This window comes from Staurois parvus, unplaced genomic scaffold (genome assembly GCF_062004578.1).
Source record: "Staurois parvus isolate SC_StPar_1 unplaced genomic scaffold, SC_StPar_1.0 ptg000696l, whole genome shotgun sequence".
Lineage (NCBI taxonomy): Eukaryota > Metazoa > Chordata > Amphibia > Anura > Ranidae > Staurois > Staurois parvus.
The window spans coordinates 2,948,964-2,970,449 of NW_028318492.1; the positions used below are offsets into that span (position 1 = coordinate 2,948,964).

A 21,486-nucleotide genomic window follows, 5' to 3' on the forward strand; every position below is an offset into this window, starting at 1 on the left:
TGTCACTTTGTTCGAGTATGGACTACAGGTAAAAGATTGCTAGGAAATCCAATCCTTGGCTAAACATAGTTTAAGTCTTACCTTTCAGGAGCAGTTTAGACTGAAATGTTAGCTTAGCTGGATGTATTTAAATTGCTTCTAAATTTTACACATGTCTCTATTTCCATTCACTATTTTACACATATCTAAGTATTTCTTACTGTATATCTACAGAAATCATCCAACAATTTGTCTTTACATGCCTAGAGCAGGTTATAGGGCAACTCTGCTCAAGCTGGAATAAGTTGAGTATGGTCAGCCAAAACTTTTTTGGTTAGTTTTGCATAGAGTGGGGAAGGATTAGAACCCCTCTCAGGTTTTTACTGCTGGCTGGGGATCCATTAAAGCAGTGGTTCTTAACCTTTTTTGCATCACAGATCCTTTTAGGACTCTGATGAAATCTATGAATCCTCTCCCCAGAAATATTCACATAGGCACAATTTTGTATGCAATGATTATATGTACTTTGTTTTATTGGAATTTCATTGCCTAATACTTTTATGACATACACAAGGTTTGAATAAAGTAAACAGTCTTAACAAAAAAACTCACTCCTATTATGGAGCAGAGCGGCACAAGATGATGCAGAGAATGATGATACAAATCTAAATGGCAAACATGGGCCAACAACAAGTCAAAAGACGTTTAGTGGTCTGCACTATAAGCTATGGCAGGGTACGTTTTTTAAAAAATTCCTTTAAATAGGAAACTATTGACTGCAACAACGGGAGGGATGTATAGTGAAAGTAAATGTTATTTTTAGGGATACACCAATACTGATACCTGTATCAGTGCCTATACGAGTATTTTTCATGAATACTCATGAAAATACTCTCGATTCCCGATACCTTAACCGATACTTTGTGATGCGATTTGCATCAATGGACGCAAATTGCACCGTAAATATTAGCATGCAATTTGAACAGGAATGCGATTCCTGTCCAAATTGCATGCGGTTTCCCCACTGTTCCTGTGTGAACCCAGCCTTGTCATAGCCCGAGTTCACACAGTAGCGGTGCGGGAAATCTCCCATGCTGATTGTCCATGGTAGGAGAGGAGAGAGCACGGTGGGGATTTGAAATCCTCGCCACTTTCTTTGCTCTTCTTGCAGTTATGACAGTTCAGGCTAGACGGCATCTGGTTGGTCAGAAATGCCTGCAGGGAGGTTTCCCGCACCACTCCTGTGTGGACTTTTGACAAGCCTGGATTCACACAGAAGCAGTGGGGAAACAGCATGTGATTTGGACAGGAATTGCATTCCTGTTCAAATTGCATGCTATTAGTTGCGGTGCAATTTGTGTCCATTACCGCAAATCGTACTGCAAAGTATCAGTACTCGGTATCGCGAGTACTTGACCAAAAGTATTGGTACTCGTACTCGCTGAAAACCAAATGGTATTGGTGCATCTCTAGTTGTTTTTTATCTGACTCTCAGGGAGCCCCTGAAACCCATGTATGGACCACTTAAGGGTCCATGGACCCCAAGTTAAATCGGTACTAAACCCAAAAGCAAACATCTATTATACTACAGATTACCAGTTCTTACATGTGACGGCTGCATTCATTTTCTTTTTTGGGCTTTCTTTCCTTTATTTTCACCTGGTAATTTGGCCAGTAAGTCTTGTTTTTCAACAGAACAAGCTGTAATGAAAATGAAGCTATTAGAACAGGAGTCTCCAAACTTTCTAAACAAAGGGCCAGTTTACTGTCCTTCATACTTTAGGTGGGCCAGACTGTGCCCAGTGGGAGTGAACAATGTCCCATCTTTTGTTCCCCATCGTTGGTGTCAGTTGGAGGAATAGTGCCTCCTCATTGGTATCAGAAGAAGGAATAATGCCTGATTGTTGGTGTCAATAAGAATTATAGTGCCCTATGGTTGATGTCAGCGGCAGGAATTATGTCCCATCATTGATGTCAGTGGGAGGAAAAATGCCTCAAGGGCCAGATATAGGCAAGCAAAGGGCCACATCAGGCCCCAGGGCCACTTTTTGGAGACCACTGTGTTAGAATCTTGAGATAAACCATTTACCTCTGACAAGGGTGCTAACAATGATCTGCTTTTATTTTACTGTTGCTGTAACTGCTTATGTAACTGTTTGTGAGCTGGAGTTTGGCTCCAGCTCTTGTTAACCTCTTCACGCCGGCCGCACACAAATGTGGGCCTAGACACCGAGCGGCCGCACATTTGCATGCAATTAAGAAAACCATATGTGCTGAGAGCACGCACCCTGCGCGCTCCCAGCACACATGTCCGGTACTCACGGAAAGGTCCCGATCTCCTCTTTTGATCGGGACTTTTCCCGATTATGTGACCACGAATCACGGCAGTCACATGACCCTTAAACCCCGCCCCGCCTCCCGGCTTCTGAAACCCTTATAGGGCCAGCAGGCGCTGGCGCCAAGGGGTTAATGTATTTAAATCTGCTACTCCATCTAACACTCCCCCCTCCCAGACCGACAATGCTGATGTCCAAACGTGCCCCTGTGCTCCTTTATTCAGACAGGAGGTATTCTAATACAGGAGGTGTGTTACTGGACAGATCACCAGGTGAAAACAGAGGGAGAAATGAAAATGAATGCAGCCACCTCATCCAATGATTGAGAAGCTGCAATATATTACATTTTTGGTTTTGGGTTTAATACTACTTTAAGAACACCTGCATTAAAGAGATTTAACCTTAATTTATGCCCTGCTAACAACATTAAATGTTTATCCAGATATGAAATACAGGAAAATCTGCCAAAGAAATGCAGACAAAAATAAAAATGATTTTTTTAGTTGATTAAGGGAAAGCTAGAACCCTTGTCTATTTTTGTTTCTGTCTCTGCCTATGTTGCTTGTTTTCTCTCACTTCCATCTGGTAAAACCATTGTAAGTAAGGTAGGAAGTGAGAGAAATCTCTCCAACAAGAGTTCTAGTCTTTCCCACTATATCCAAAGCAAATGAATAAATAACACTTAGCTTTGTGCCTTCATTCTACCAAATGCTTGGTTTAAATTATCTTACTGAGATACTTATGAAATCCATTGGGTTACAGCTCAACTTCATTATTCTAACATTTATCTTATGTAAATCTTTACATTACGTAAATCCTAACATTTACAGAGCAAAGACCAACAGAAAGACCCAGTGATTATGTCTTTGGGTCTCAAAAGAGGTATTAAAAACCAAAACATTTGTTTGAAATTTTTACTTTCAGGTTGATTGGGAGGATATGACAAGGTAAGGTATTATACTCATACAGTACACTGTAGCTACCACTGTCATTACAATGACCCTTCTGGCATGTTAAGCTAATGAACAAAGATGACCATTTGCGACATGGTAATGGATAACTGTTACTGATAAATATATAACTTAAAAAATATATAAAAAATTCAGAATACTTTAGATTTCATGTGGTTGGCCATACCTATTAAAACCTTTTAGTGCAGAGTGATAACTTACGGTTATAAATTGTGCAGCTTTTTGTTGACTTAAGAAAATGTATAAGCTTAGTATGAAACTGCTATATATCTAGATTCTAAAATAAAAATTGTAAACCTAAACACCTTTAATATTAAAGGTCAGCCTGGCAATATCTTTGTGTATATAAAAACTACACGTGACAGCTGATCCCAATAGTGGCATGTAAATTTATTGTGGTGTGGCCATCAAGATCAGAAATTATTTTTTTTACTGTGGGGGCAATATATATGTATATACAGTGGATATAAAAAGTCTACACACCCCTGTTAAAATGTCAGGTTTCTGTGATGTAAAAAAATGAGACAAAGATAAATCATTTCAGAACTATCCACCTTAATGTGACCTGTAAACTGTTCAACTCAATTGAAAAACAAACTTTAATCTTTTAGGGGGGAAGTAAACATAAAAAAAAATAAAAAAATGTGGTTTGCTAAGTGTGCACACCCTCTTATAACTGGGGATGTAGCTGTGTTCAGAATTAAGTAATCACATTCAAAATCATGTTAAATAGGAGTCAGTATACACCTGTCATCATTTAAAGTGCCTCTGATTAACCCCAAATAAAGTTCAGCTGTTCTAGTAGGTCTTTCCTGATATTTTCTTAGTCGCGTCCTGCAGCAAAAGCCATGGTCTGCAGAGAGCTTCCAACGCATCAGAGGGATCTCATTCTTAAAAGGTATCAGTCAGGTAACGGGTACAAAAGAATTTCCAAGGCATTAGATATAACATAGAACACAGTGAAGACAGTCATCATCAAGTGGAGAAAATATGGCGCAACAGTGACATTACCAAGAACTGGACGTCCCTACAAAATTGATGAAAAGACGAGAAGAAAACTGGTCTTGGAGGCTGCCAAGAGGCCTACAGCAACATTAAAGGAGCTGCAGGAATATCTGGCAAGTACTGGCTGTGTGGTACATGTGACAACAATCTCCCGTATTCTTCATACGGGAGATGAAGAATACGGGAGATTCGGATACGGATACTCCATGTCTGGGCTATGGGGTAGAGTGGCAAGACGAAAGCCTTTTCTTACGAAGAAAACATCTAAGCCCAGCTAAATTTTGCAAAAACACATCTGAAGTCTCCCAAAAGTATGTGGGAAAATGTATTATGGTCTGACAAAACCAAGGTTGAACTTTTTGGCCATAATTCCTAAAGATTTGTTTGGCACAAAAACAGCACTACACATCACCAAAAGAACACCATACCCACAGTGAAGCATGGTGGTGGCAGCATTATTCTTTGGGGCTGTTTTTCTTCAGCTGGAACTGGGGCCTTAGTCAAGGTAGTGGGAATTATGAACAGTTCCAAATACCACTCAATATTGGCGCAAAACCATCAGGCTTCTGCTAGAGAGCGGAACATAAAGAGGAACTTCATCTTTCAGCATGACAACGACCCAAAGCATACATCCAAATCAACAAAGAAATGGCTTCACCAGAAGAGGATTAACCACTTCAAGTCTGGACACTTTCACCCCCTTCCTGTCCAGGCCAATTTTCAGCTTTCAGCACTATCACACTTTGAATGACAATTGCGCAGTCATGCAACACTGTACCCATATGAATTTTTTACCATTTTTTTGAGACAGATAAAGCTTTATTTCGGTGGCATTTATTCACCGCTGGGATTTTTATTTTTTTTGCTATGTAAATGAAAAAGTCCAAACATTTTGAAAAAAAGTGTTTTTCTTATAAAATTTTGCAAATAAATAATATTTCATCATAAATCTTGGCCATAATTTATTCCATTATCTTTTTAGTAAAAAAAAAGAAATAACCCAAATTAGTTTATAAACAAAAACTATAATTTTTAAACATTTGTTTTACATTTTTATTTTTTTTTCTATATTATTATTTATGGTTTTTTTTTTTACATACTCTCACCCTAGCAGTACAGTGTCACCATGGTGACACTGTACTACTTGTGGAGGTTGATGATTTTTTTTTTTACACAAATTGCTTTTACACCCATAAAAGGGCTGTAAAAGCAATCATTTCTCCTTCTCTCTGGCTGCATTCTTACTACTGTGTGAGCTGTGATTGGTTACAGCTTGTCACATGGTACAAGGCTGTTGTGAATAGCCTTGTACCATGTGACCTCTGTGATCATTCATAGATTTCACACGTAGTAAGCAATGATGTCAGAAGTGACATGTTGCTTACTACTGTTCATGTGATCACTGATTGACCAATCAGTGATCACATGAACGGGACCTCGACCTAGCTTTTATCTCATCCTGACACGTCCCATAGCTCAACAGTCCCATATGTTATTCACATACAAGGACCAGCCTGGTATAGCACATTGCCACAAACCTGATGGAGTAAGACAGGCTTTGTGCCATTTTGTTACTTGTAATGTTATTGCTAGTTTTAACTGATGGTGAAAATTATATTTATTTTCCTATAGTCCAAGTCAGAGGCGGACTGACAACTCATGGGGCCCCCGGGCAATAGGGGATCATGGGGCCCCTGTGTCCTTGCCCAAACTCAAAAAAACCTATGAAAAAGGTACCAGGGGCATCTCATGGGGCCCCCTACTGACCCCAGGCCCTCGGGCAGTGCCCGAGTTTCCAAATGGTCAGTCCACCCCTGGTCCAAGTTTTCTAAACTATTCTTACAAGAAATATTCTCTTATACTGTTCTGTATATCACCATTATGTTGAGTAGGTAGCCATCTATTGGGTGTTCACTGCAGCTACAACTGTTTTTATTATTCACTTCAACAAGAACCGGAAGTGCTTCATGTTTGTTAAAACTTAAGATTTCCCATAAACCATTGAAGCCATTTCAGCTTCTAGAAGAACACCAGTGAAGGTCCTATCCATTCTCCCTTTGATACACATATGCCTGTAAGTTGTTTCATTGTGTTTGTTAAAGTCACATACATAGCTAGATCCCATTTTAATGTATTCAGTGTGATTTGTAGGTAGGTGTTTGTAGCAAACGAGGTCATTGTATGCATTTGTGAGAAACATGTTCACAAGCATATTGTAATTTCCATTTATGTGATCCTCTCTGATGCCCGCCTCACCACCTGCCCCCTCGACCCTATCCCCTCACAACTCCTACGACCTTCCTCCTCCTCCATCCTACGCTCCCTCACCCACATCTTCAATCTCTCCCTCTCCTCAGGCACTTTCCCCTCCCCTCTGAAACATGCACACATCACCCCCATACTTAAAAAGCCCTCCCTGGACCCCAATGACCCGAACAACCTCAGACCCTGCTCCCATTTACATCTAAACTCCTCGAGCGCCTCGTCTACACCCGCCTATGCTCTCACCTCAACGACAACAACCTCCTCGATCCCCTACAGTCCGGCTTCCGTCCCCTACACTCCACCGAAACTGCCTTACTCAAACTCTCCAACGACCTGCTAACCGCCAAAGCTAATGGCCACTATTCAGTGCTCCTACTCCTTGACCTCTCTGCGGCCTTCGACACAGTCGACCACCCCCTCCTCCTCAAAAAACTACACTCCCTCGGCCTCAGAGATTCTGCTCTCTCCTGGCTCTCATCCTACCTGTCACAACGCTCCTTCAGCGTTACCTATAATGCTACCACCTCCCCCTCACTCCCCCTCTCTGTTGGGGTCCCTCAAGGCTCTGTCCTCGGGCCCCTTCTCTTCTCCATCTATACCTCCTCCCTTGGTCAACTCATACACTCTCACGGCTTCAACTACCACCTCTATGCCGACGACACACAAATCTATCTCTCAACCCCCCACCTCACCCCCTTGGTCTCAGCCCGAATCACACACCTACTGAGCGACATATCAGACTGGATGTCGCTCCACTTCCTTAAATTGAACCTCTCCAAAACCGAGTTTCTTGTCTTCCCCCCAGCCCGGACACCACCCCCCATTGATTTCTCCGTCACATCCAACAACGCTACCATCAAACCCGCCCTGCAGGCCAGAGTACTGGGTGTCATTCTGGACTCCAACCTATCCTTCCAGCCCCAAGTCCAATCTTTAACAAACTCGTGCAGACTCCACCTCCGCAACATCGCCAAAATCCGCACGTTCCTAACCCCAGAAACCATTAAACAGCTCATCCACTCCCTCATCATATCACGACTCGACTACTGCAACTCCCTCCTCACTGGCCTGCCTCGCCGCTGGCTATCCCCTCTTCAGTCCATCCTGAACACGGCTGCCAGACTCATTCACCTTTCCAACCGCTCTGTCTCCGCCACCCCCCTCTGCCAATCCCTCCACTGGCTTCCGATTGCGCAACGGATCAAATTCAAAATCCTAACGCTGACGTACAAAGCTGTCCACCATACTGCCCCGAACTACATCACTGACCTAATATCCAAGTACCGCCCAGCACGCACACTCCGCTCCTCACAAGACCTCCTTCTCTCTAGTTCCCTGGTCTCCTCCTCCCATGCCCGCCTCCAGGACTTCTCCAGGGTGTCACCCATCCTCTGGAACTCCCTGCCCCAACCCATCAGATTATCACCTACTCTCCTCTCCTTTAGGCGCACCCTGAAAACCCATCTCTTCAGGGAAGCCTACCCCACCCCCTGCTAACTTGCCGACCTCCTCCACTCTTCCTACCACTCCATCCCCCACAGCTATCTCCTCCTGTGCCACCACCCCCTCCCTCCTAGATTGTAAGCTCGAAAGAGCAGGGCCCTTGATTCCCTCATGTTTTGCATTGTATTGGTATTGTTCTGTCACATGTTCTGTCTCCCTTTGTAATGTACAGCGCTGAGCGAACTATTGGCGCTTTATAAATACTGTATAATAATAATAATAATAATAATTGTATTGCAGAACTATTCACAGAAGTAAATTCAGTTTTGGAATGAAATACAATGCTGCTTTTGTCAGTGTTGTTAGCTAGCTGTCAGCTTAGTAGGACAGCACATATACTATTGTTTTTTAATGCCAGAACCAGATTTTGCACTTTAAAAGATGATAATCTAATAGAGTTCAAACTTTTTGTACTTTGAAACAAATAAAGCATAGACAGAATATAAATAGTTAAATGGCTATTTCAGCAGCGTGAGCATTTCAACACAAAAAAAACCAAAATGATCTCTTATTATATTCTTTGAATGTACTGGTAATGTGTTAGCCAACAAATTCATTTGATATAATGATAAACTTTTCCTTTTTCTAAAATTAAGGGCACATGCTGAAATGTCAATTGGATGAATTGCTGAAAGAATTCTTATAGTGTACAGGTGGTTTTCCAGATGAAATAGGAAACAGATCTCCCCAGGAATTATGGAACAAAACAGACAATAATACAGTATGTAGCAGCTTCCTGGCATGCTCTGTGATCATTGGAGGACTGTCAGAAACTGGAGAAGATTTTATATCTGTTACAATGAAAAACACTATTTCTACTCAGACCCCAATGTCTCAGTACTGCTTAGAAACTAGTGTGCGTCATTTATTTCTAAAGGTTTGCTTTAAACATCATGTGGTTAACATTTGGTCGTATTATAGCGATTGTCTGTCTGATGGACCTAAGAAGGTAACTTTGTAGCCTTGTGTGCATTGTTTTAGGCTTGAACCCCATTAGAGATGCTGTCTACCTAGAGTTTGTATGCTCTCCCTGGTTTGAATGGGTTTTATGCCAGGTTCCCAGGTTTCCTTACAATCTAAACATTTGACAGTGTTTAATTCATTTCTGGCTTAGCTGCCTCTAAATTCTGTGTTTGCACAAGTCTTGTAGGTATATCAGTCTGTAATCCACTATAGGAGCAAAGTATGTTTTAACCACTTGCCCTCCAAAGGATTTACCCCCCTTCCTGACCAGGCCATTTTTTCCACACGGCGTTGCCTTACTTTAACTGAAAATTGCGCAGTCATGCACAGCTGCACCTAAATGACATGTATGTCCTTTTTTCTCAAAAATGGAGCTTTCTTTCAGTGATATTTGATCGCCTTTTTATTCTTTGCTCTATAAACAAAAAAATACTAACATTTTTTAAGAAAAAAAAAACAATCTTTTTGACTTTTTGCTATAAAACATATCCTGTAAAAAAATCTAATTTCTTCATAAATTTAGGCCAAAATGTATTCTGCTACATGTCTTTGCTAAAGCGCTTAAATGGTTTTATATACGCCTTACAGTGTTTATAAACTCTAACAATAAACTTTCTTTTTGTCTGTAAAATATTCCATTAAAAGCACTTAGTTATTTCTATTCAATAAGTGCAAAATGATATCTGTTGATCATGTCAGAAATTCAGAGCTGTCCAGGGAAATAGCTGAACTTGGGAAAACAGCAAAATACAGAGATTAAATACATTTAAGAGAGCTGTTTTACCTGCCAAGAGGCAAGAGGCCTGTTTTTTTCTGTGCTGCAGTTAAAGTGTAACACTCTCTGAATCAACATTGAATATTTGTAATCCTTATGCTGCTAGAATTAGTAGATAGATAGGAATGTATATTATATTTACTTGTTTTAAACTTTTTTTCCGATTTTTTTCAGTTACTTCCTGGTTTCTTGCTTAGGCAAATTATGTCATACATCCCGGGAGTCTTCAGGAGAGAGGAGGGGTTTTCTCAGCTAAGCACATCCTCCTGCCTGCATGCCTAAGGTAAGGGCACATGGATTCCAGGAAGTAAATGCTACATGAATTATCTGCCCTTACTCAAGATGGCCATGGCCAGAAATGCTAGGGGGGGAGTTTTTTAAAGTGATTTCTCAGCATAAAGCATGAAGATATGGATGGATGGGTGAGTTTGCTTTGAATATTAAAAATGAATTAAATAGTGTTTTTAGTTTGTGATGCTCAGATGAAGTGTAGTTCGGCTTAAAGTATTGCTTAAAAGTTTCCTCCCCAACCACACCCTGTTAATGGACAATGAAGTAGACACACCAGACTGATCATCTCTCTACCATCTTGCTCGCTGCTCCTTTTAGCAAATTAATTGTTAGCACATGAGCAATGCAGTACAATTAATTGGCTCCTTATGATCTTTCTACCTCACTCTGAACTGTGCTGTACAGGAAATTCCAAGTCAAATTCAGGCATGTGAACATCTTGCAGTTAAAAAAGCAGGAATAATCACCCCTTTTACTAAGATTCCTCCTTTGGCTGTGAGGAGTGGGAGGAGTGTGGTGTCCCTATATAGCATGGCGTGGGAGGAGTCCTACACAGAGAGTGATGGGAATAGGCTATCCCTGAAATACGCCATGTAAGTCTGTAGCCTGGGACGGAGAGTATCCTTCGAGGTAGGTCGTAGAGACTCACTCGTGGAGGACCTACAATGAGGAGTGAGGGAGAGTTGGGCGAACATTATGAGTTCTGATATTGAACTGTGTTCTGTATGTGGAGCTATGGACTTAAGGAATGCATTGTAAAGAATTTCTACCATAGTAACATCATTAAGGCTCACTTCACACTTTTGTGGGCTGAGTGGCCCACGTTTTCTCTGGTATGGCAGCCCATTCATTTAGGCACAAAAAAAGTGCATGCACCTTTTTGAAATGCGGCCACAGGGAAACCGCATGGTTTTTTCACCATGCAGTTTCCCTGTGGTTTTAGCACCCACAATCGTGATGCGAGCTGAGATGAGTGGGGGTGCCATTAAGAAGGAATGGCAGCCCAGAGCATCTCACAAGGGAAGCGATTTGGCTGCAGATATTTGCAGGTGCGGGAACAGGTGCGATTCCCGCACCCGCAAACAGCCTGCAAGTGTGAACCTACCCTTAAAGGCTATTTGTGTGAACATTCCTTTATTATCAGAGGTGGTCCTCAGGCCAGGAGAATGTGAGTAGTGAAGTTGGTGGAGTCTTTACCCTTACATCTCTGAGCATGACGGAGATAAGAAGAACCCCTGGCCAGCTGCGGGATCCCCCTAAGGAGCCACTGGATTTTGCGTCCCCGTATTCCTGCACAGTCAGGCAGCAGGCACACATCAAAAATCCAGCCCTTGGGCTTGTTTTTGTTTTTTTTTATAGGGGAAAACAACTCGGATAGGGATAAGGGATTATGGGATGCCCAACTTGACTTGAAAGAACAACTGGAGGACAAGCTTCCTTCTCTATGTACACAAAAGTATGCAGATCCTGGACTGTACTCCCTCCAAAATTTTCAGTCTCTGAATGATCAGTAGCAAAGGTTCCTTTTTTAGGGGCTCTATGTCCCCTGAATGAGGCTCACAAAGTCCTAACACTTGGTAAGAAAATACCGGCCCACCTGGCTGCTTTGTAAAGTGTCCTATTATTATTATTATTATTATACAGTATTTATATAGCGCCAAAAAGTTTGCTCAGCGCTGTACATTATAGTGGGAGACAGTACATGGGACAATACAGTAACAATACAATACACGAGGGGTTCGAGGGTCCTGCTCCTTGGAGCTTACAATCTACAGTCCTAGAGCCAGTGATTTAGGTTAAATGTGACACTGTACCCGTGAAAGCATGCTGGACATTGCATCTGGCAGGTTTCTCTCTTGTAGGCCCTGGGGGATGTAAAGGTACTCACACTGTCCCTTGTATCCTGCTACTTTGGATAAGATGCCTGTCCAGGCCTATTGCTGTGGTAGTCTTCCATGCTGGGCAGGGTGTCTCCTGGATAAGACTTGTAAGGTAGTGGAGTTCCCTCTCTCCCACTTCCTCTCCTTACATCACCTTCTTTAGCTTCTGCTTGGAGACAGAACGCCCCTTCCCCGGGGTCCCCTCCCAGGCCTCACGGTTCTCAGCACTCCATATTCCACCCAAGCACTAGACTCCCCTGCTTGTTAGGCTCTTTAATATTTATAGGCCCATCTCACCATACTGCCAGGCCTCCTGCCTGGGATTGGTCAGATCAGACTACCATAAATATTCAGATCCTTGCCTCTGCCCCTTTCTCCCTCTAGCTTCTAGAGGCTTCAAGGGACCTTCAGAACAAGGGGGAGGTGATAGAGGCCTGACCTGCAGAGCCCTCCAGCCTGACCTGAGCTTGATTCCCCCCCCACAGACATGCTCACTTCAGCTACTCTGTGAGCCAAGCTATCTAGCACCCTAGAGAGTGCTACATATGTATGATTTATGTTGTAAGGGGGACAGACTCAACTGGTATTAGCAGTGGAAAACCATGAACAAAGCAGGGACACACAGGAACAGTCCATGCTACATAAAGCAAAGCATCTGCTCATCTGAACTACTAAACTCAGTTCAGTTCCTCACTAACAGGGTGTTCTATAACACAAATAGGTAGCACTTGTTCTTTTTAAGGCCTAATTCACATGGATGTTTACATGTTTCTGAGTCTTGAACGGTAAAATGTCCGATCCTCAGGAAACTGTGGTGGCGTGTAAAGCAGACAATACAAGTAAAAGGTTGTAGGTGGCCAGAGGTTCCAATGTCTCTGAATCCATCTGGAAACTTCCCAACAAATGGAATGCTATCTATTAATTATTATTATTATACAGTATTTATAAAGCGCTAACAGTTAGCTCAGCACTGTACATTACAGAGGGAGACAGAACATGCGACAGTACAATAACAATACCATGTGATACACGAGGGGTTTGAGGGCCCTGCTCCTTCGAGCTTACAATCTAGGAGGGAGGAGATAGTGGTACAGGAGGAGATAGCTGTGCGGGATGGAGTAGTAGGAAGAGTGGAGGAGATCGGTAATTAGCAGGGAGTGGGGTAGGCTTCCCTGGGTGGTACTTGGATATTAGGTCAGTGATGTAATTTGGGGCAGTATGGTGGATAGCTTTGTACATCAGTGTTTGGATTTTGAATTTGATCCGTTGTGCAATCGGAAGCCAGTGGAGGGATTGGCAGAGGGGGGTGGCGGAAACGGAGCGGTTGGTAAGGTGAATGAGTCTGGCTGCCGTATTCAGGATCGACTGAAGCAGGGATAGCCTGTGGCGAGGCAGGCCAGTGAGGAGGGTGTTGCAGTAGTCCAGTCGTGATATGATGAGGGAGTGGATGAGCTGTTTAGTGGTTTCTGGGGTTAGGAACGTGCGGATTTTGGCGATGTTGCGGAGGTGGAGTCTGCATGAGTTTGTTAATGATTGGACTTGGGGCTGGAAGGATATGTTGGGGTCCAGAATGACACCAAGTACTCTGGCTTGCGGGCGGGACTGATAATGGCATTGTTGGACGTGATGGAGAAGTCAATGGGGGGTGGTGTGCGGGCTGGGGGGAAGACTAGGAGCTCGGTTTTCGAGAGGTTCAGTTTAAGGAAGTGGAGCGACATCCAGTCTGATATGTCGTACAGTAGGTTTGTGATTCGGGCGGAGACCGAGGGGGTGAGGCGAGGGGTTGAGAGATAGATTTGTGTGTCGTCAGCATAGAGGTGGTAGTTGAAGCCGTGAGAGTACTTGTAGTATGTAGTTATAATCTAGCACAAACTGGCCCAGTATATATGTTTTGTACTTTTTGTAATTTTGTTCAATACATTTTGTATTTTTTTCATCCCAATGATGTTGTTGGTTGGTACTTAGAGAGTCCTACCCTTCTCATTTCTTTTTTCTTTAGAAGGCCATCAGTTTGTTAATGCAAATGGATTTTGAATCAGTGTTTACCCACACACGTGTGTACGGTGCATTTTCCCAGGTATGCCACTTTCACATTCTGGGAAAAAGCGCCAGACATACATGCTCAGATAAATGCAGAAGCAGAAGCAGTCAGTGTTTACAAGCAACGGGGCACATACAACCATTCACAATTGGCAGCTGTATGTAGTGCAGGAAAGCCCCTAACATTTGATGCTTCAAGAGTCAGAAGCATGTAAAGGTCTGTGTACATGAGGCATTAGTGTTCTATCAGCAGTCAGACTTTTCACACAGCAGCAAACCTCCACAGCAGACAGATAGAGAGCCCTGAGCATCAATCAGCTCACATAAAAATAACGGCCTGTGGACAGCAGAGATGAATTAAAGAGGTCTGAAAACAGGTAAAACATGGACCTAGAAAAAAAGGCTTTATCCCACCCAATGCTGTACAAAGCCTCTGAGATCAAGGATCCAAAAGGGGGTTATTATTATCTGAGTAATAACAATGTTTGTTTCCTCCAAAGCAGACACATACCCTTTAGTCTCTTACCATTTGTAGATGAGATACCTAGGTAACAATTATATACCAGTACACCATTTAACTCCTGCTAGCCAGTGCCTCACAATATATTGTATATATTTGTGTTAGAACCTTTAGCTGAGTGCTACAAAGACTGATGATTGTCTCAGTGTACTAATGGTCTACTAATCAAGAAAATGTGTCAGAAAGGTTACCCATGTTCTTGTTTAAGGACAGGAAGTTATGTAGCAAAACAACTGGATTTACATTCTAAATGGATGCATAGAAAAGATTTAAATTAGTAAATGGAACTGAGAATTCCCATGTTAATACAAGGAAATCGCCAAGCCAGCCTTCAGGGCTTTTGTAGTTCTCTTATCTGTTTTAGTCTCCACAAGGGAAACAATATAAGATCAGTGGAGACGATTATGCAGGAAATGGCTGGAGTGGTGTTAAAGTGTTCGGTTACATCAACTATTTTCTATTACTTCCTAATTATAATTTGTTAATGCCCTGAAATCAGCAGATCTGTACTGAAAAAAAACAAACTTTGTGATAGTAATATTTCATTGGACATCTGGATTCCCACAAATTACCCAAGTGTTGATATACAAAAAGCATGTTATGCTAAGATCTCTTTTAAGGGGGCTGTTGTGAAAAGAAGAGACAGAAGAAGAAAGTCCATGCATATTTTTATTATCACTGCTTGATGTATAACAGGCATAGCTCAGCAGATGTTGAAAAAAAGCATTTATTTTCACTATACTAAAGCCCAGGGCCCCATAAAAAAAGGAAAAGAAATGGTAACTAAGTCGGATGCTGGCTTTCACATGTATAAACAGTGATTATGAAATTAAAGTTATAATAGTCCTACCCTTAATGTAATTTTTGCAAACTGAGTTGATTTTTCTAAACTTAGCAACACAGATTGGCTCCTGATAGATCTTTGAGGAGGAAGCAGAAGGTCTTTGTTTTCACCCAGCTTGCACATACAGAGTTTGTCGAATGTCCATCAAGCTGAACTTTAAAGATGGCTTATCTCTACATTCTGCTGCTATAAGTAGGGTTAGAGTAAACTGCTTTACAGATCATGGTGAATAATACAAATCTCCATTTGCTTTGATGGATCTTTTGCATATGTCAGCTATTATGTGAATCTTAATATATGCAATATGTGTGGACTGGTGGAGTGATTTCAGGTTATTCTTTGCTACAATTCACAAATCACTTAACTGAATGTGTTGACTCAGCATAGTTTATAATCTGTGGCATCTAAGAACCAGTTTTCCAGGAGAACCATACGGGTAGGGGTAAGACAATACAAATCCATAACTTTCCAAAGTGTCAAATCACATTTGACTTTACTTAAATTTCCCTGCTAATTAGACATTTTCTCAAAAAAGTATTGAGAGTTGTTGTGTTTACTTTTATTGAATTACCGGTATGCCTTCCACCATGTGTGGTTTTCTATCTTTTCTTTTTCCATTTTTTTATCTTTTCACTTTTTTTTACAGCAATTCAGTTATCATCCGGTTTTCAGCTGCCCTGGTCATAGTCTTCAACCGAGTCCTCTTTTGGGGCTTTCTTTTTTTTTAAGGGGCGTGGTTATCCTCCAAGTAAGCTGTGCTCTCCATTTAATTCCGTGTGTATTCCAATGCCAGTACTCCCATAAATAAGAGTGGGGTTCTCTCTTTGCAGAGAAACCTGATTCTTTTGTTTGGCTTCCACATCTATTTAACATGTATACATGTAGTCCTGACATGCTCCAGGCAGATATAATAAATACAATACATTTGTTCCTGCTTCATTTTAATTTAAAAACCATTAAGATCCAGTTACATTTTATTTTAAAAATAATTAAAAGTACCTGAAGCGGTCTTGATGTATGTCTCCTCTAATTACCTGCAGAACAGTATTAAGACTGGAAGAGGGAGGGTGAGCATTGGAAGCCAATTAAGCTGAAGTGCTAACAAATTAAGTGAAGGTGCTAACAAAAGGACAAAGCAGAAAGAACAGCAGAATGTTGTGATGAGCATGCTGCTGCTATTTCATTGTCCAATCAGAAGGCTGGGAGTGTGGATTTGAAGAAGTGCTGCTGCAGTAAAGGTTAGGCATTTTGCTTTGCTGTCTGGCAGAGGTGTCTAGTTAACAAAATTGCCTGCACATAGCTATATCTACCTACCCCTAAATCTTATACAGATCTGTTCTGCTCCTTACAACAGCGCGGAAGGAGATTTCCTTGCATCCACATAGCTTTTGTGGATGGAAGAATTAGTGAATTTTATATCATTCAGCTTGCTGGTTGAAAGAAAAAACTCAGTGTGCAACCAGCTGTAGAATCACCATTTATCCATACATTCAAAGGAAGCATTGGTGGAGTGCCAGATCCAAAGGTAAGTGTAATGTAGTGTGTGGTCCTCAGTTCTAACAGGCATCTCCCTAACATTTAAGGTCACCTTATGGGTCCCTTGAGTTGTCCAAAGAAGTTGCAAAGGAGGAGAATACCTCAAGTTTATAGTAAGTATAAGTCCAGTATAAGTTTATTAGTTATCCCAACAGTGGATGACTTTTGGAAATGAATGAAGGAAAACCTAGTTGATATCTTACGTCAGCAGTTTTTGAAAGGGATAAAAACTTAAAGAGGAACTTGACCATAGCTATCAAAGGAAAAATGTAAATCCCCAACACAATCTTAGATTGTAAGCTCCAAGGAGCTGGGCCCTCAGAACCCTCTTTTTTGGGTGTGGTTTGAATGTGGGCAAGGACACAGGGGCCCCATGATCCCCTATTGCCCAGGGGGCCCATGAGTTGTCAGTCCGCCCTTGACTATATCTTTTAGATTGTAAGCTCTAATGAGCAGAGCCTTCTGAACCCTCCTGTATTAATTTGTATTGTAATTGTACTGTCTGCCCTTATGTTGTAAAGCACTGAGCAAACTGTTGGCGCTATATAAATCCTGTATAAATAATAATAATAACAATAATGTCCCTGTATACAAAATAAAAACACATACTTTTTAGTGCATGGAGTCCAGCATTGTCCTGCTTGCAGGCAAAGTTCTCCCTACTCTGCTCTTCTCCTGTGCCGCCATCCTGAATCGACAGCCAATGCATGCACTGGCATGCTGCAGAGAAATCTTTGGCGAGTCGGTGCATGTGCACAGCAATGGCTCAGGTCCTTTCCAGTAATATGACAGTCATACTACTGACAGTGACCTTAGCTGTTTATGCACCGCATGGGGTCCAATTACATATAATTCTTGCTTAGCAGGAATAGAGAATTGATAATAAAAAAAATACAGTATATTTAGATTATATTTATATTTATATTTTTTTCTGCAGTTATGTAAGAGGGCAGAAGGTAGGGAAAAGGACCTTAAGGAAAGGGATGAAGGTCCACTTTAAAGTCTAGCTAAAAAAAACCCCCATAAAAATCAGCAGAAGGGACATAGTACAATGTGTTCCTTGTGTTGATTCCTCTGCTTTCATAAGAAATATTTATCTGTTTTACCACCTGCCCCCCACCCCCTGCCCCCGGCCACACCACCATAATCTTCCAGTGTGGCTGTGGTTAATACAGCTACAGGGCTTTCAGGAGCTCTCACCAAGAGAGCTCAACTATGCCCATCCTTTCCTGCCAGATCTGACATTCATAGAAGCCATAGTACAGCTCCTTTGAATGACACAGGATCTCTGAATGGAGGGTGGGGAGCTACCATCCTCCCATCCCCATTCAGAGATCCTGCAGCAGGAAAGGGTGGACATAGTCAAGCTCTCTTGAAAGGAGCTCCTGACACCCCTACAGTTGTATTAACCCCTGCTGCAAGGGCTAGGAGCTTTAACCACTTAACTCCTGAGGATTTACCCCCCTTCCTGCCCAGGCCATTTTTTGCATTACAGCGCTGTTACTTTAACTAACAATTGCGCGGTCATGCAAAGCTGCATCCAAATGAAATTTACGTCCTTTTTTTCCCATGAATTGAGATTTCTTTCGGTGGTATTTGATCGCCTGTGTATTTTTATTTTTTGCGCTATAAAAAAAAAAGACCGTCAATTTTGAGAAAAAAAACAATATTTGGACTTTTTGCTATTAAACATGTCCAGTAAAATATGTAAAGAAATAAATTTACGCCAAAATGTATTCTGCAACATGTCTTTGCTAAAAAAAAATCCCAATACGTGTAAATTAATTGGTTTATGTGAAAGTTATAGCATTTACAAATGGCGTTATAGGTACTGTGATTTTTGTTTTCTACTAGTAATGGCGGCGATCAGCGACTTTTAGCGGGACTGTGGGCATTCTGACACTGAGGAGAACTGAACTGGTGTCACTGACATCCCCAGTGACACCAATACAGTGATTAGTGCTAAAAAAAAGCACTGACACTGTACTAATGGCACTGGGCAGGAAGGGGTTAATATGAGGGGTGACCAAAGGGTTAACTATGTGTAGGAAGTGTTTTACTAGGTGGTGGGGGGGTGTGCTTTACTGTCAGCACACTGCTCTGGATAGCTGTGCTGTGCACAGCCATCCAGAGCAGTGTGCCCGAGCCGACAGGGAGTAAGACTGTTAGTAAACAAAACAGTTTTCCTCCCTGTCGGAGATGCTCAGTAATCACTGGGCACCTATGAGTAAATACCGTTCAGGACCCCATGATTGACAGCCGCGGCCGCGAATGATGTTGCAGGTAGGGCATGCGCCCCCTACCGGGAAATGCAAAATCATGTATATATATATATACAGTCATGGCCGAAATTGTTGGCACCCTTGATATTTCTCCAGGAAATCATGTATTTCTCACGAAACGTATTGCATTAACACATGTTTTGCTATACACATGTTTATTCCCTTTGTGTGTATTGGGACAAAACAAAAAAAGGGAGGAAAGAAAGCAAATTCGACATAATGTCACACAAACCTCCAAAAATGGGCAGGACAAAAGTATTGGCACCCTTTCACAACTGCGGATAAATAAGAATGTTACAAGCATGTGATGCTCCTGTAAACTCACCTGGGGCAAGTAACAGGTGTGGGCAATATAGAAATCACACCTGAAAGCAGATAAAAAGGAGAGACGTTCACTTAACCTTTGCATTGTGTGTCTGTCTGTGCCACACTAAGCATGGACAACAGAAAGAGGAGACGAGAACTGTCTGAGGACCTGAGAACCAAAATTGTGGCAAAATATCAACAATCTCAAGGTTACAAGTCCATCTCCAGAGAACTAGATTTGCCTTTGTCCACAGTGCGCAACATTATCAAGAAGTTTGCAACCCATGGCACTGTAGCTAATCTCCCTGGTCGTGGACGGATGAGGAAAATTGATGAAAGATTGCAACGCAGAATAGTCCGGATGGTGGATAAGCAGCCCCAAACATGTTCCAAAGACATTCAAGCTGTCCTGCAGGCTCAGGGAGCATCAGTGTCAGCGCGAACTATCCGTCGACATTTAAATGAAATGAAACGCTATGGCAGGAGACCCAGGAGGACCCCACTGCTGACACAGAGACATAAAAAAGCAAGACTACAGTTTGCCAAAATGTACTTGAGTAAGCCAAAAGCCTTCTGGGAAAACGTCTTGTGGACAGATGAGACCAAGATAGAGCTTTTCGGTAAAGCACATCATTCTACTGTTTACCGAAAACGGAATGAGGCCTACAAAGAACAAAACACAGTACCTACGGTAAAATATGGTGGAGGTTCAATGATGTTTTGGGGTTGTTTTGCTGCCTCTGGCACTGGGTGCCTTGACTGTGTGCAAGGCATCATGAAATCTGAGGATTACCAAAGGATTTTGGGTCGCACTGTAGGGCCCAGTGTCAGAAAGCTGGGTTTGCGTCCAAGATCCTGGGTCTTCCAGCAGGACAATGACCCCAAACATACGTCAAAAAGCACTCAGAAATGGATGGCAAAGAAGCGCTGGAGAGTTCTGAAGTGGCCAGCAATGAGCCCAGATCTAAATCCCATTGAACACCTGTGGAGAGATCTTAAAATTGCTGTTGGGAAAAGGTGTCCTTCCAATAAGAGAGACCTGGAGCTGTTTGCAAAGGAAGAGTGGTCCAAAATTCCGGGTGAGAGGTGTCAGAAGCTTATTGATGGTTATAGGAAGCGACTGATTTCAGTTATGTTTTCCAAAGGGTGTGCAACCAAATATTAAGTTAAGGGTGCCAATACTTTTGTCCAGCCCATTTTTGGGGTTTTGTGTGACATTATGTCATATTTGCTTTTCTGCCTCTGTTTTATATTTGTTCCAATACATACAAAGGGAATAAACATGTGTATAGCAAAACATGTGTTAATGCAATACCTTTTTTGTGTGAAATACTTGATTTTCAGGAAAAATATCAAGGGTGCCAACAATTTCGGCCATGACTGTATGTGATTTTGCGCACTCCTTCTGCTCTGTAGCAGTATATCTGCTATAGGGCGGCGGGGAAGCGGTTAAACTGGAACTTGACTTTCTCAATCAACATTGACTATTTTGAATCTTAATGCTGCTAGCATTTGCAAAAAGATAGGAAGGTATATTATATGTACTTGTTTTAAACTGTTTTTTACATTCCTTTAGTTACTTCCTAGTTTCCATGCCTAGGCAAATGATATCATACATCTCAGGAGTTTTCAGGAGGGGAGGAGGGGTTTTCTCAGCTAAACACACTCTCCTGCCTGCAAGCTTCAGCCAAATGCAGATGAATTCCAGGAAGTAAATAAAATGCCACGTGAGTCCTTTGACCCTACTTAAGATGGCCACGGCTAGAAATACTAGGGAGGTGTTTTTCAAAGTGATTTTTCAGCATGAATGGATGGAACTTCCCCCATCCATTCATGTCCATTCATTCAGACATGAATGGATGGGGGAAGTTCCATTGAATATTAAAATAGATAAATAACGCTTTTGGTTTGTGGTGCTCAGATACAGTGTAGTTCCATTTTAAGCTGATTCAAATATAGAGCTCCCTCTAGTGGTTAATCTATAAATCTC

The 21,486-nt window shown here is 41.9% G+C and overlaps 1 protein-coding gene across 1 annotated transcript in view; it reads right to left on the minus strand.

Moving 5' to 3' along the window:
- Positions 1-21,486, minus strand: part of EGFL6 (EGF like domain multiple 6) — a 152,370-nt gene that overhangs the window by 105,356 nt on the left and 25,528 nt on the right. The gene's annotated exons all lie outside the window — the stretch shown is intronic.